General features: G+C 39.5%; 1 protein-coding gene across 4 annotated transcripts in view; it reads right to left on the bottom strand.

Moving 5' to 3' along the window:
• tgo (Aryl hydrocarbon receptor nuclear translocator homolog tgo) overlaps positions 1-14,401 on the bottom strand; it is a 316,871-nt gene that overhangs the window by 90,377 nt on the left and 212,093 nt on the right. The window lies entirely within an intron of this gene.

The following is a 14,401-nucleotide window of genomic DNA, read 5'->3' as shown; positions in this document are numbered from 1 at the left end:
GAGTACACACGGGTACTTTGCATCACTTTGGGCGAGAGATCTTGGACAACTCCCTGTACAGCCCTGGCCTTGAATGTACCGACTTACATCTCCTTGTTTAACTGAAGAGGTTTCTGGCAGGGCAAGGATTTGACAGCTACACTGCGGTAGAAATAGTTTCAGTCTTTGCTGTTACACACACATGCCATGGGCATACAAAATTTAGTGCCATGCTACGACAAATGCCAGAACAACGGTGGTGATTATGCCGAAAATTAGGTTAGGACTCACTGTTACTAATGTAATAAAGTACAACTGATATTCTTGTTTTATTTATGCCTAATCGGTAAGGACCTTGATATTTTGTTATTTTTTTAAAAATTGGTGTATTTTCTTATTTTTTATTTTTTACTACACGGTGTTATTTTCCCCAAAATTCACGTTTTCATTTTAGCGCATTTTCTGGCAAATATCTGAAATTATACCTTCCTGGTGTTTTTAAACTACTGTTTCAAAGTAAGTCAAATGGCTTATGCCTCTTCGTGAGAGTTTGATATCTTCAAAGTTATTTCGGGAAAGTTATTTTCCATACCCATTTTTTAATTTTAAGGTAAGGATTTTAGATAATGGAATTTTCCCCGTATATACTGAAGGGTGCATAATGACCATAAGTGGCGACGCACCCAAAAAATTAAAATCAATCAATCTCACGTGACAGATACCGATATATTATGGCACCAAAAATTGGCATTATCTTTTTTTCACTTGTTAAGTTGAAAAAATCGTGGGAAATACATGATTTAATGTGGTGTCAGAATTATTCCATGTACGTATAACTCAAGTAAAATGTTGGAAACCTTGCATGTTCTACGTACACAAACATGGCCTACAAAAGACAAGAATGTTGGATTTCATGGAATTTTTCGTTGTTTTAGGACATTTCTTTAAAAAAAATCGCTAAAAACGCCAACAATTCACATTTTATGCCAAATTCAAATTATTTCGAACGGGCGAAAAATGTGTCCAGACATCATCACTGCACATTCCTAAACATAACTTCGCAGCAATTACCATTTTTCACAGTTTTCGCGTTTGCGAAAAATCAATGTCCCTACTAATTGGAAATTACTTTCTGGCCATCCCTCGTATAAATCAGTAGATGGCAAGTGAAAATTTAGCAGGGCTGGCAGAGGAAAGTCAATTCTTGAAGAAAGTGATTTGCTTTTATGATTGAATGATTCGAGTAAATATGATATTAAAATATTTACGTATCTATTATTAGTATTTTATTTCATAATATTGGACATTAAACTTACTCAGTGAGAGATTAATGACCATCTCTCATGAGTTTAAACAGACAGGAATTTACAGTGTTGCAGTAAATTTGAGGTTGGGAGCATGCACTTGCCAATTTTTATAACGTTCACTAATGCAGATTTATGTTTCACTTTTTCGTGATAGTATTCAATATATATTCCATTTGGTTGGATTCTTCTTGGTATCTAAGAATAGTGCAATGTCATTGTAAACGTATGTTAACTTGTGCAAAACCAGTAATACGTCAGGACAATGAAAGAAACCCTTCGTAAGCACTGCTACATTAAATAAGGAGAAGTGAGCCAGAAGAGTAATAAAATTCCAGTAGCATATTTGCAGTCTAAAGCTCTTCTTGTTTATGCATTCGATTTTTGTTGGATGTTGCAGTCCATGCAATTTCTGTCGCATGTTGTAGTGAGATACTTTGTCGGGTGGCGATATTCGACAAAAATCGTATGTATCAATGGAACCTATTTGTTTCCATGTTCCTTCAGTTTGCCCAACAAAATGCCTTACTACGACGTCAGACAACTATCGGACGGCACCACCTGCTCTTATCCCCTCCATCTGTTGACAAGTCCTCTTACTACTCCCATACGGACAAGAAAAAAATATATAATTCAATGCATTTTCCACGTAATATTTAGAGGCTTAACATTTACTCCCCCGATGATACCATATGGTATCATCAGTGTAAGGTCGTACTCGCCCGATGATACCATATGGTATCATGGTGCTGATTACGAAATGAATGTGCTTTTTGGACCTTCAAACACTTAAGTTTGGGTGGAAACTCTGACACAGGTCTGGAGCAAGCCTGGGAAATTCATATTGATGACCAACCTCCCCCTTCTCTGCAACATAGCCACATTTTCGAACAGACTTTCACATTTTGGCTCATTATTCAACTTGTATGGCACCCAGGAACATGAAACATGTTTCATTCTCTTTGGACACGTCCATTCTTTGAAGAGAATACTAAGGTTTGCACCTTATCCCCAAAATAGCGGGAGAAGAGGGGACAAGCTTCAGATTTTTGTTTTTTTCATTGAAATTCGGGGGTCGGGCTCCCCCAAACCCCCTTCCTCGGTCAGGCGTTCTGAATTGTACACGGTTGTATGCTGTGATGTTCTATCTGAAAAACAAAACTTATCTGAAGTAGATTGCTCCCATAGTGCCCGAATTATAACAATTTTCTTCCAAAAATGCAAGTTACATATTTTTCGTAAAAATAAAAAATCACATTTTGACTTATTATTCTACTTGTATGGCACCGAAGAACATGAAACATGTTTCATTCTCTCGAGAAATGTCCATTCTTTGAAAAGAATACTAAATTTCGCGCCATCTCCCCAAAATAGCAGGGGAAGTAGGGGCAAACTCCAAATTTTTGTTTTTTCCATTGCAATTCGGAGGTCGTGCCCCAGCCCAACTTCCTCGGTCAGGCGTTCTGAATTGTACACGGTTGCATGCTATGATGTTTTATCTGAAAAACAAAACTTATCTGAAGTAGATTGCTCCCATAGTGCCCGAATTATAACAATTTTCTTCCAAAAATGCAAGTTACATATTTTTCGTAAAAATAAAAAATCACATTTTGACTTATTATTCTACTTGTATGGCACCCAAGAACATGAAACATGTTTCATTCTCTTGAGAAATGTCCATTCTTTGAAAAGAATACTAAATTTCGCGCCTTCTACCCAAAATAATGGGAGAAGAGGGGGCAAACTTAAGATTTTTGTTTTTTTTCTATTGAAATTCGGGGGTCCCGCCCCCCAAACCCCCATCCTCGGTCCGGCGTTCTGAATTGTGCACGGTTGCATGCTATGATGTTTTATCTGAAAAACAAAACTTATCTGAAGTAGATTGCTCCCATAGTGCCCGAGTTATAACAATTTTCTGTTCCCGTGCAGAGTTCCATAACGATATCTTGAAATTAAATTTAAAAAAAGTCAATGAAGATGAAATTCCCTGACATTTCCCTGACTATTTTTGACACCTCAAATTCCCTGACTTTTCCCGGTTTTCCAGGTCTGTCGCCACCCTGATATAATAAATCCTAAAAAAGAGATGCTAACCTAATATTATATATTTCTGATCATGTATTACAAGCTTCTACACTGAAACTTATGATCCGCTGGGTAAAAAAATATTTTTTCTACAATGAACGCCATTCAGAGAACTCAAGACACTCAATCGAATATGCTAAATATTTAATAAACACATGAAATTATGCAGACAGAAACTCGTGTGAATTCCAAAGTGTTCCGTGTTCCTTCCAAACCGAGGTAATCCAATGAACAACAGGTACAGAAATGTTTTCAAGTCGTTGGAGCAAAAAAGTACCTGAAGATTTCTACGAACTACGCAAAGTAAGAATTATTTCTCAAAGATCTTGAGTTATGGTTGTAGGCTATCAAGTACAAAGTGTTTCAGAAGTTGTGGATAGACTTTCACACAACAATGGAACTTCCAATAAAAAAGGAACAGAGTTAGTTAACAGTGATCAGCGCCACTGTCCACGCATAAGTCATTGAAATTTGGTGCGCCTTGTATCTATACATAGGAAACTGAATATTCTTAAAAGGTCTGCACAATAACCCCCTGTGCAATAGTCAGACACAGAAGGGTGTAAAGCTGAATCTTTGATGTATTTCTACTCTAATTTGTGGCCATTAACTACATTATTTACACATGAATGCAAGATCCGTGTATATCCTATTGCTCCACAATCCAGAGTTCCGAATTTCGAAACTTGGTGATCCATCCCTTCGCCCCCGCTTTACCTGTAACCAGTTCGTGGCTGCGAATGAGTCAGCTGATGGATCGGGCACGTCACAACAAGTCTACACGTGCCGCAGTGCCTTGTCAGCATAAGAGCACTGCAGTGTATGATTATCGGGATTACAGACCACGCAATAGTCCCATCTTGGCAACCAGGAAGAATACGGTGGCGTGATACCCTCCAGGTTTAACACTGAGGTTAACCCCACGATATTTAAGTACCTTAAATACACCTCTCAAATAACCAGAAATGGATGTAACAAGTTTCCATTGCTATCAGGTAAAGAAATTACATGCAAGCAGATCTCACGACACAAAGACAAAGAACGTCAGCGCACCCGTCTACATTCTACAACGCTTCTCTCGGAAACCACGACCTTTTACTTAGAAATGATGGTGCGCCCAAGGAATTATACCACACACGCACTGAAACAATTTTGACAAGTGGGAAGATGGAAGACAAAGTACTGCTGCTGGAGGACAGGAATTCCATGACACTCTTGCGGTAAAATTTGCGTTGCGGTCTCTTCACGCTGGGCCATCGAGTAGTTCGTTTTTGGAGCGCGAGTACGTCGACAAATGCGCCACTCAGCACCTGTGAATCATTCCAATCTTACCACAGCTGACGACAATGGAAACTTGAACCACTGCTTGAATGATGAGGCCGGGTGAAGAGTGGAAGAGCCTCCGCTGGGGATCGAACCCAGAACCCGGCTGACGCAGGCGCAATAATCAAGTGAATATTATTTCAAGGATATCGGCAGTTTATAGTTAACATTTTCTATATACAGATTACCTACTTCCACTGAAAAAAGAAACTCATATGCGATGCTTTTTCAGTGGTTTTTACTTGATATTCATCTTACAAAGTTACGCACCTAAAAGATAATTTTGCAAGTGATGCATGAGGTTGTGAAGGTGTAATACGAGTAATAAAGCAGAAGGCGATGAGTAAACATACCGACACTATAGCTGTTCATAAAGAAATACGTGAAGAACATATAAAAGAAGTGAATGGAAATGTGAAAATCACATTATGATTAAGCAAATTCTCGTTCCCAGTTCACGTGTGTGTCTAGTCCCGACTAGGGACGGCATCGGGAGGAAATCTCGTCTCGATTTGCAAACATCTGTCTCAGATTCGTCTCGAAATATCTAGGATAAGCGATATATCCAACGTATCACCGCACGCACACTTCCACTTCGATCACTAAAACTTAAAAACAAGCATCACACAGGATCTATTAATGTAGCAAAAGTTAAGCAAACAGTAGAGTTAAGGCGGGTGCAAACATTCTCCTGAAGTCAAATTCTTTGTACGTCTAGTAGAATAATAAAAAAAAGGATTATAACCTTCCCCGCCCCGCCCACACACACGCACTACAGACTCCCGTAGATAGCGCAGCTCCGCAAATGGCGAACTGCAGCATGCGAATGGTGGCTTCCAGTAATTGAAATAGTCCTAACAAATGGCTCCGCCGGCATCAGTTAAAGGGAAGGGGGAAATAAATTTCATACCGCGCTGCCGCCGCAGCAATTAAAAGTCTCGGCGAGGCTTCCGTCTCTCGTCGAGGATTTCCAGTTCCAGTATGCCCTGGAGAAAAATGTTTCCTCTCTTTTATTGCACGGCGATAAGAACGATTTCTCTGAAGAATGTCCTGATTGCGGAAAATTAGCCTAACTGTGTGATTCAGCGGAACTATGGGACGCACGAAGAACAAAGATACAATATCTTCCTTACTGACTAAGATTAAACTAACGTTTATATGTAAAAAACCAAGGACGCCCGCAAGATTTTATCCAAAGCATTTTTTTTTCTTTATGGGCCAAAAACGTTCCCAAATTAGCTGCTTCGTTTTGAAATTCAGGCGTTTCTGCGACAAACCTGTAGTAGCTTTACTTATAAATAAATCAGACCAGTCTCTTACGCAATGTATTGTCATTGAAATTACCGTATATGAAACATGTAACTTTTCTTTTGAAGAGGGGTTGAGCGTCACACACCTCCCTCGAGGAATTTGGGTAAAAATAGCAAACTGAAAAAGTAGCACACAGACTATAATGGTGGGATAATCACTATGGGATAAGAATTCGTTTACTTCTTGAAGATGGATGTTGTTAAAACTCGGAAAGGGGGGGGGGGGAGCTCTTCTTCATCTTCTTCCATAAGCATCCACCTGATTACGATGTCGTGAAGAGACAAATTCATTCTCCTTGCAGGCTATTTACAGTGCAATCGTCCGACATTCGGTTGCCATCTTTTCTCAGCACGTGTTGAGTGAGACTTCCAAATTGAAGTTCAAAACATGTTTGGGGCATGGTGTTGTAATAAATGTGAATTTGTGTTTTCCGTCAAAGTTCCTGGCTCTCGATGATATGCAAGGAAAACGAGCGATATCGTTTATTGCAATGGTTCCCAAAGTGGGCGACGTGGATGGCTTACAGGGGCGCTGCGAAATGTTACAACATTTTCATTGAAATCACACTTACTTGTTGGTTTACACATGGTTTTAGAACTTTTTACACAATATGTTTCTGAATTTGAATATGTGTTTACTTTTTAACATAAAGCAAGCAACCTAACCACACTAAATGAGCGTTGAAAGTGTTAGATAGGCCTACGTTCTGACTTGGGCGCCGCGGAAAGATCTTGATGCACCAAGGGCGCCGTGAAACGAAAAAGTATGGGAACCCCTGGTTTATTGAGTTGTTGAACTGATTGTCTGGCAGTTTTGGCATGTGATGTTACAACTCGTTCAGGACCGCAAGAGTATGCTTGTCTCCACATACTCTGAGTTACACGTACTGTACTGCACAAACATCTGTGAGGGATGGATGGAACAAGTTTTCCCATTTTATAAGATATAAATATCCTACGGTATGGAAACATGTGCATCCAGCACGAAAATTAGACTGTATAAGCGGTCATTCTACAGACTGAGAGAGGACAAGCAATTCGAGGCTTCGAAATTTGTGCATTGATTACAATGGTAGCAAATGAATTATGAAGGAGATCATGAGTGTAGTAACACACAACCTCACGTTTCATTGATCGTAAAAAATGCGAATCGGGGCTCATTGCAGTGGTGCGTTATTGTTAATAACGCTTAATTTCCCGGTTTATATGGACATTGGTTGAACTCTGTCAAACAAAACAGTCCTCTTCTATACCACTGCAACTAAATTGTTTCTGGTTTAATCTGACCTGAGACGGACCTAAAATAAATCGGTAAGGATGGAAAAGATTGGATTGATCTTGCCCATGATAGGGACGCATACATGGAAGACTAGAGAGTTTGATATCGCAACGTGCTGGAAAACACACCGCCAGTACCTTATGTTACACCCTTCCCTCGACTTGGCCCGGTTCCTACATTTCATTCTTTGCAGGCATTCTGAGATAGTTTGTGGGTCAAACACTCACATATACCTTGCTCAGAATTAGAACATATGACATCCAGCGTCTAGGATTAGAACTACAGTTCTTCCTTTGTTCTGCCTACTCCCGTATGACTTTTGATGCCTTACACGACGCAACAAAGAAGCTTCAAACGAACTCAGAAAGGTGCAAATATGAACAAAGGGAGGCAAACGAAGGGAAAAGATGAGGGAGACGATCCAGAAAATCACGGCATGATAGCGTGTCGCATCTTCCCACGAGGCGTCGTTCTTTTGTTTATGCTAGAACGAAACGATTCCTGGAACTCTATCGGCGGCCTCCGGCAAATTCCCAACAAGACATGAACACAAGCTGGACGCTATTAGACACTTTCCTGACGTGTTTCACCTTTCTCACAAGTAGAAACCATCGCATTACAAAATGAAATTAACCATGGAAATAAGTCACGAACGCACACGATGAAAATCCATCTCTTTCACACATACGCATTACACGCATGCAACTATTAGCAATTGCATATACTGGGATTTTTTCCCGTATTAGTATCGTTTGAAACATTATTTCAAACATACCTTACCGTAAGTATAGTTTAAGCCCGAGAGTAAGTCTCGGTTTTGTTTCCAAGAATTTGGTCTATATCGGAACCATCACTAAATAGCTATCAAGTAGCTACCACTACATAATTATATATTATTAATTATATAACTATTATAATTTGATTCATTGATTTGTTTTACTTTACTTTGCCTTTTCTACCACTTTCGGCTAATTTGCGAAGTTGGGGATGAGTGATGATATGATGAAATTGATGAATGGACACTCACAAACATCCAGGCCAGGATTCGAACCCAGGACCTCTGGCGTCGTAACGCCATGTGCTATTCACTCCGTCACGGGAGCCGGTCATAATTATTATACTTATATTATTATTAATTATATATTACATAATATATTATTAACTAAACGTAAACTAAAGTTGAAACTACACAAAACTAAACGAATCTAATCGTCAAAATGTATATTCTCCGCACTATTTTTTGGACAAGGTAACTGTATAATTTTAACCAAGCCTAAAAACTCGAGAATTGCCAAGGATTTATTTCGGGTACAGGTAATGAGGCATTCAGCAAGCAACTGATAAGCAATAGAGTAGCTGGTACACGTGTAATTTGTCCAGCACGCCGTGACTCGGGGCGTTCGTGGTCGAATTGATGTGCTTCTCCGTTACGTAACTGTCTCCCTGGCAGTCCGGTGCGAAAGTTTTCTTCTAAAAAAAAAAAAAAAAAAAAAAAAAAAAAAAAAAAAAAAAAAAAAACTTCCAAATTTCGCAACATATCTTTCTATTTCGATTATGTTGTGTTGCTTTGGCAACTCCTGGATTAATCACAACGTTGAAAATAAATGACACAAGCACAATCAGATACCCAGCGCTCCAACACGGAGGATGGCATCGAAGTTCACTTAAAAATACTAAAAGCAGCAGCGTGGTAGATGCAACAAATAGTTTGAGCAAAGACCTGATCAGGAGTGTATCCAGAATTATCCACACGAGGGAATGTAAGTCTACAATTAGACCCAAAATTACCATAAAATCGGACCTCTGGGAAATTTTAGGGCATTGTTGAGGAATTTTTGTGGGTGTTAGAGGGTGTGGATAAATCTCTGACTATGATCATACACACTGGAATGGAGCAAGTGCATTTGAAAAATGATGATCCCCAGGAAGAAACTGGATTCAGAATTCAAGTCATTGTTCATCTTTCAGATAATGTGTGTTTTCAGATCGCTATTTCCATTTTCAAGTTAATTAAGTTAGTCTGGTAAGAATGGTGTCTGAAATGAAGGGAATAATTACCAAATAAAAGATCTGGATACCTAACTGAGAATGTTATATTCTAAACTGTATCTCTTTTACGTTTATTTGTTATGGCGAAAAACTTTGTGGGTTTATACTGAACTTAGTAATGCGGAGATCTGTGTTAGACAAAAAAAAGAAGTAAATATGCGGAGAATCCGTACAGTTGAAATACGAACATGACGAATAAAATAATATGCGAAAGCCAGTGAAACGGATAAGCGATAGAACTACCCGAATATTGCTCACATTCGAGTAGTTCGAATATCCCGACATTTCGGATAATCCGAATATACAGATATACTCGAGTTTCGAAATACTACTATACTTCCACCTTTCGTATTTGAGCGAGGTCTGGTTCGAAGTTAGCAACAATGAGTTGTTCCAAAACGCAAAATAATAATAATAAAAATTACACATAACATGTACGAAGCTGTCTTCTTAATATATTAAATTAGTTTTAGGCTCACCCAAATATTGCGCTGTTACGGACCCCATCGTTTGATACAAGTTTATGCCGAATGTAAATACGATGGAGATGAAAAGCAAACGTGTAACGGTTGAGAGCAAACTCGAACTGAGAATTCCGCGCTACAGTAACTGCTTCGCTACAGAAGCTGAGTATTTTCTCGTTAAAATGGGGCAGGAAATTCATTTCGAACATAAATCATAAATTATATCGTTAATTCCTGCATACCTTCTTTTCCAGACAAAGTGTCCTGAAACTTTTAAACCCTGTCTGGTGGCCAAAATATTCAGAATTAGCAGCTACGTTGCATTCTTGATTTTCTAGCGACACGGCGGAATAGTTTAAAGCGCACGTACAACGTACGCATATTAGGAAAATGCAATTGGCCCGAGTTTTGGGGAAAAAATGAGCACTATGGTTAGTGTGACGTCAGCTGCAGCAGATAATGAGGCAGCCAGGCCGCTAATTACTGACCAAGCACGCCCCTTTGTTACAGGAGCTAACCACGCAGTCACGCTAATGAGCGACACCTCTCGAATCGTATATCCATGGAATGTGGATGCTCCAAATGCAAATACAATCGCACGGCGGAAGCTGGTGTGGGGAAATCTGTTTTCGTCTGCGCAGTCATTTTCGAAAATTCTGAAAAAATGCATCTGTTTGGAATTTCTATCTACAGCAAGGTTTCTCAAAACGTTTAGATTGGCGTGCCACTAAACCCAAAATTCATACTTTCTTCGCCGTACAACCAAGTAATGCTACGGGATTTTAAATGCTAACATTTCAAACTGCATGATTATATTGCCAAATACTAGCAACTAATGGCAAGACAATTATTAAACTGTACTTAGATTATCTTCGTTTTATTGTTAGGAAATAATTACGGTATAAATATGCATTAATAACTGGAAAGGACTAAAGGAGATTTTACAATAATTTCCTGTATTTTTCTATCAAGCTCACGTACCAGTATCTGGAGGTATGTGTACTTGTACAAGTACGCGTGCAATAATAATAGTTCCAGAGTATTCACGCGAATGTTTGTTTGACACGAGGAATAATCAACATAGGCGCCACACTAAATAGAAAAAGGTAATATATTCATTGTTTAGCTTTCACAAAAGAAAAACGCGAACTGCGTTTCGACAAGTATTTGCCAGTATTCACACCCGCCTTTGGATCCAGAGCCTTATAAGGCAATTCAACAGAAATTTAACACTGCCGCTCCTACACGAAGTCGTGGTATCTCCTTGTGTTAGCAGAGAAACTGCATTGTAGGTGGGGCCCGTAAGTTGATATCCTAAAAATTCTTTAAAAATGACCTTAAACATATGAAATAATAGACTATAAACTTACTTCCGATGTTAAAATGTACGGTTGAATTGTTGAATGGCAAGAGGCTAGTAACGTTTGTGGAAATAAATACTTTAATAATTCGATATAGTGGGAGGTTAGGTGGTAGAAACAACTTAATGTTTCTTCCAATAGAATTTTGGGAGAAGAAAAATAAATGGACAAAACGAAAGTGAAGAAACAAAATATTAAGAAATCTAAAAAATTGATAGATTCCAATACTGGAAAATTAAAAATAAGCCATATAAGGCTAAAAAATGAAAAATAAAAACAATGCTTTCTTGTCCTAACCAAAGAGAAATAGACTACTGTTATATTTAGCACCGCGTTCAAGATCCCAAGGAAAAAGATACGAAATGAAGCAAGAAATGTAAAGCAGAAGGTTTGAAAGAACACTACACAATAAGTGATTTTACTTACGGCTGAGAACAACACACAACGAAGAATTCAAAAGTGTTATATTGATTGACCAAATTGGTTCATTTTACATCGCTGTTCTGCCACTTTTGGCTAATCGCGAAGACTAGTACAAATGATGATATGATTAAATTGATGAAGGGATACTCACAAAGAACACCCAGGACCCAGTGTTCGAACCTGGGACTCCTGACGTCGTAGTGCGCTGTGCTAACCTCTTCACTGCGGAGGTCGGCTTAAAACCGTTATAATAGTGTCATTTACAACAACGTTACGAGTGCAATCTTTCCGTAAATAGGCTTGACTTGTGTTGCCCGTAGATATGCAAACATCGTGAAGACGCGGAAAGTATTTTGCACGTCTCGACATGATGTACCGAAGTGGCAACCTCTTTCGGCCAGAGGAGGAAGTAACTCGAAAACTTGATCGGTGGTCACTTCGGCAAGCCTTTGCCAATTTACGACCCGCGTCCGCCGGGAGGGCCGTCGGTTAACTATTCACGAGGCCGGGCGTCTTCGGAGCCCTCCGCGACGCCCTCGTTAATATTTCAGGGGAGAAGCATCTGCCCTCGCAACGACACCCACCAAGTTTCCGATTCTCTCGAAACGGCGACTCGCACCCCTGGGGGGCATTTTAAAGTCGTCCTCTTCATTCTTTCAATCAACTTAATCAAATGATCCCTGCCATGGCGGATCGAAGAACAAGGTGCCTCGGGGGAATTTCTCCCTCGCTAACTTTTCCCCTTCATTTCCACAATTGAATCGCCCGCCACGTTACCCTGGTGGTACGATACAGCGGCAACCGTTCCCTCGTTCCTTCTGGGAATCCACATGCTATGGAGCCCACGGCTCTGTTTAATCAAGACAAGCTGAGGCTTCTCTTGTTTTCTATTAAATAATAATGCAAGAATATGCAGAGTGACTGCAGTATGATCCGGATAAAATTAAAGAATAATTATACGTTTTCAAGGTGAAAACAATAGCAATTGTTAAAAATAATAATTTTGTATGAACATTCTTGATTAAACTCGTACGAATAGTTCCTAATGTTGTGTTTGCGACTGTTCTTTTACCAATTTCATCTTACCACCATTCATCCTCAAATTTCGGAGCTCCAAAATGCCAGCGTTCATCGATCACGGTCATGAAAATTGGGGAGCTGCTTGAAAGCAAGAGTAGCGGTTTCGGGAATCAGTAAACAGCGGCGATGGGACTCGACGCGCTGATCACACAATAAAAAAGTCGCTTTGCACGGACTGGCCCAATCGGTTTTTCGATATCAGAGGAAAATCTCTAAACGTTTGGTTTACCATGTAATAGCGCTTTACTCAGAATTTTCCATCCGCAAGGGGGAAGTGATAAGTTCGTATTTACGAGTAGTGAGGGCGTATGGATAAAATTAGATCCGAAATGACTGTAAAGGGGGCCCATGTGAAATTGTTTTATATTTTCCCTTAACAATACATAAAATATCGGATATAAGGCAACAAATTACTTGTACATTATCTTGAATTCTCGATACGAGACCAGATTCGTTCCTGGTTTAACAAAATACCCCTATATATCGGGGTAGTTGCCGCATTCAATAGCCTCACATCAAAATCTTATGACGTAGATAGTAGTTTTTTTAAACACTAAAATGAAATCTCACGTTATAGGAGTACTGACCACACTTTCCAGTGAAGTCCGCGATCGGATTCCATCTGATGATACCTCCTCGCAGAGCTTTCCCACCGTGCAGGGCACGTCACACGCGCTGTCGCTGGAACAGAGGCGCAGGAGGAGGCAATTTCAATCCGATGCTTGATGGCTTGACTCGCGGTTTCAGGTCACTGACTTCGACTTTTCCGTGAAGTGGGAGGGTGACGATGGAGAAGGTTTTTGTACTAAAACAAGGAATGCGGCTCTCCTTCTACCAAGAGGCATTTTCATGCAGGTCAAAAACGAATAAGCAAGCATTTGCAAGCCGTATACGAGATAACAATGTTGAATACGTTGTTAGTCCTGTTCCAATGCCGTTATCGTCTAATATACGTAACATTTCCGAATAAGTTGGCACAAAGTTCACTTTCTGAACAAAAAAGATGCACCGGTGAAGATCCAAGGGGCAAAGTTTGTAATTTTACCCGGCTTTTTCTGTTTTTCAGGCAACTCCCTCCCAAAATGAGTTTCCATGGGTCTTTTTTTTATGCACTGCATGTATAAAAACATTCTAATCGAATAACACATCCTCCTCCCTTGTACTAACACAGTGGTTCCCAAAGTGTGCGCCGCGGCGCCTTCAGGCTTGCAGGGGCACAGCGAAATGTTCCAATATTTTGACTGAAATGACACTTATTCCAAATATGTGCTTATTTAGTACTATTTACATGTAAAATGTTTTGAATTTGAAATGTGTATTTTTAAGTGAGCCCTGGAAGTGTTAGATAGGCCTACATTCTGACTTGGGCGTGCGGAAAAATCTTGAAACGTTAAGGGCGCCGTGAAACGAAAACGTTTGGGAACCCCTGTGCTAACCTATCAGTACTTTGAACTTTTGTTCTGATTTAGTTAATTTTATCTTTAAATATTCAACATTTTAATTCAGTTTTCCATGATCATGGTTTACAGATAGATGAGGTATTCATGATCCGTTGTTTGCAAACACCTGGATACTTTTTGGAGAATGAAAATATGCTCGCCAAATGACGGGCAAAAGCGTTCATGTGAGAAGAAAATAAGTAAAATAACCACAGAAAAATATATAAAATCGAGGAATTGCCACTTTTTAGAAATTATTTTAATGTAAGAGACGTATCAATGATTCATTAATAAAATAAAGTCTA

This window comes from Lepisma saccharinum, chromosome 11, assembly GCF_977018435.1.
Source record: "Lepisma saccharinum chromosome 11, izLepSacc3.1, whole genome shotgun sequence".
In the NCBI taxonomy this organism is placed as follows: Eukaryota; Metazoa; Arthropoda; class Insecta; order Zygentoma; family Lepismatidae; genus Lepisma; species Lepisma saccharinum.
The sequence above is the reverse complement of the archived record's forward strand: the minus strand, read 5'-3'. Positions and strand labels throughout refer to the sequence as shown.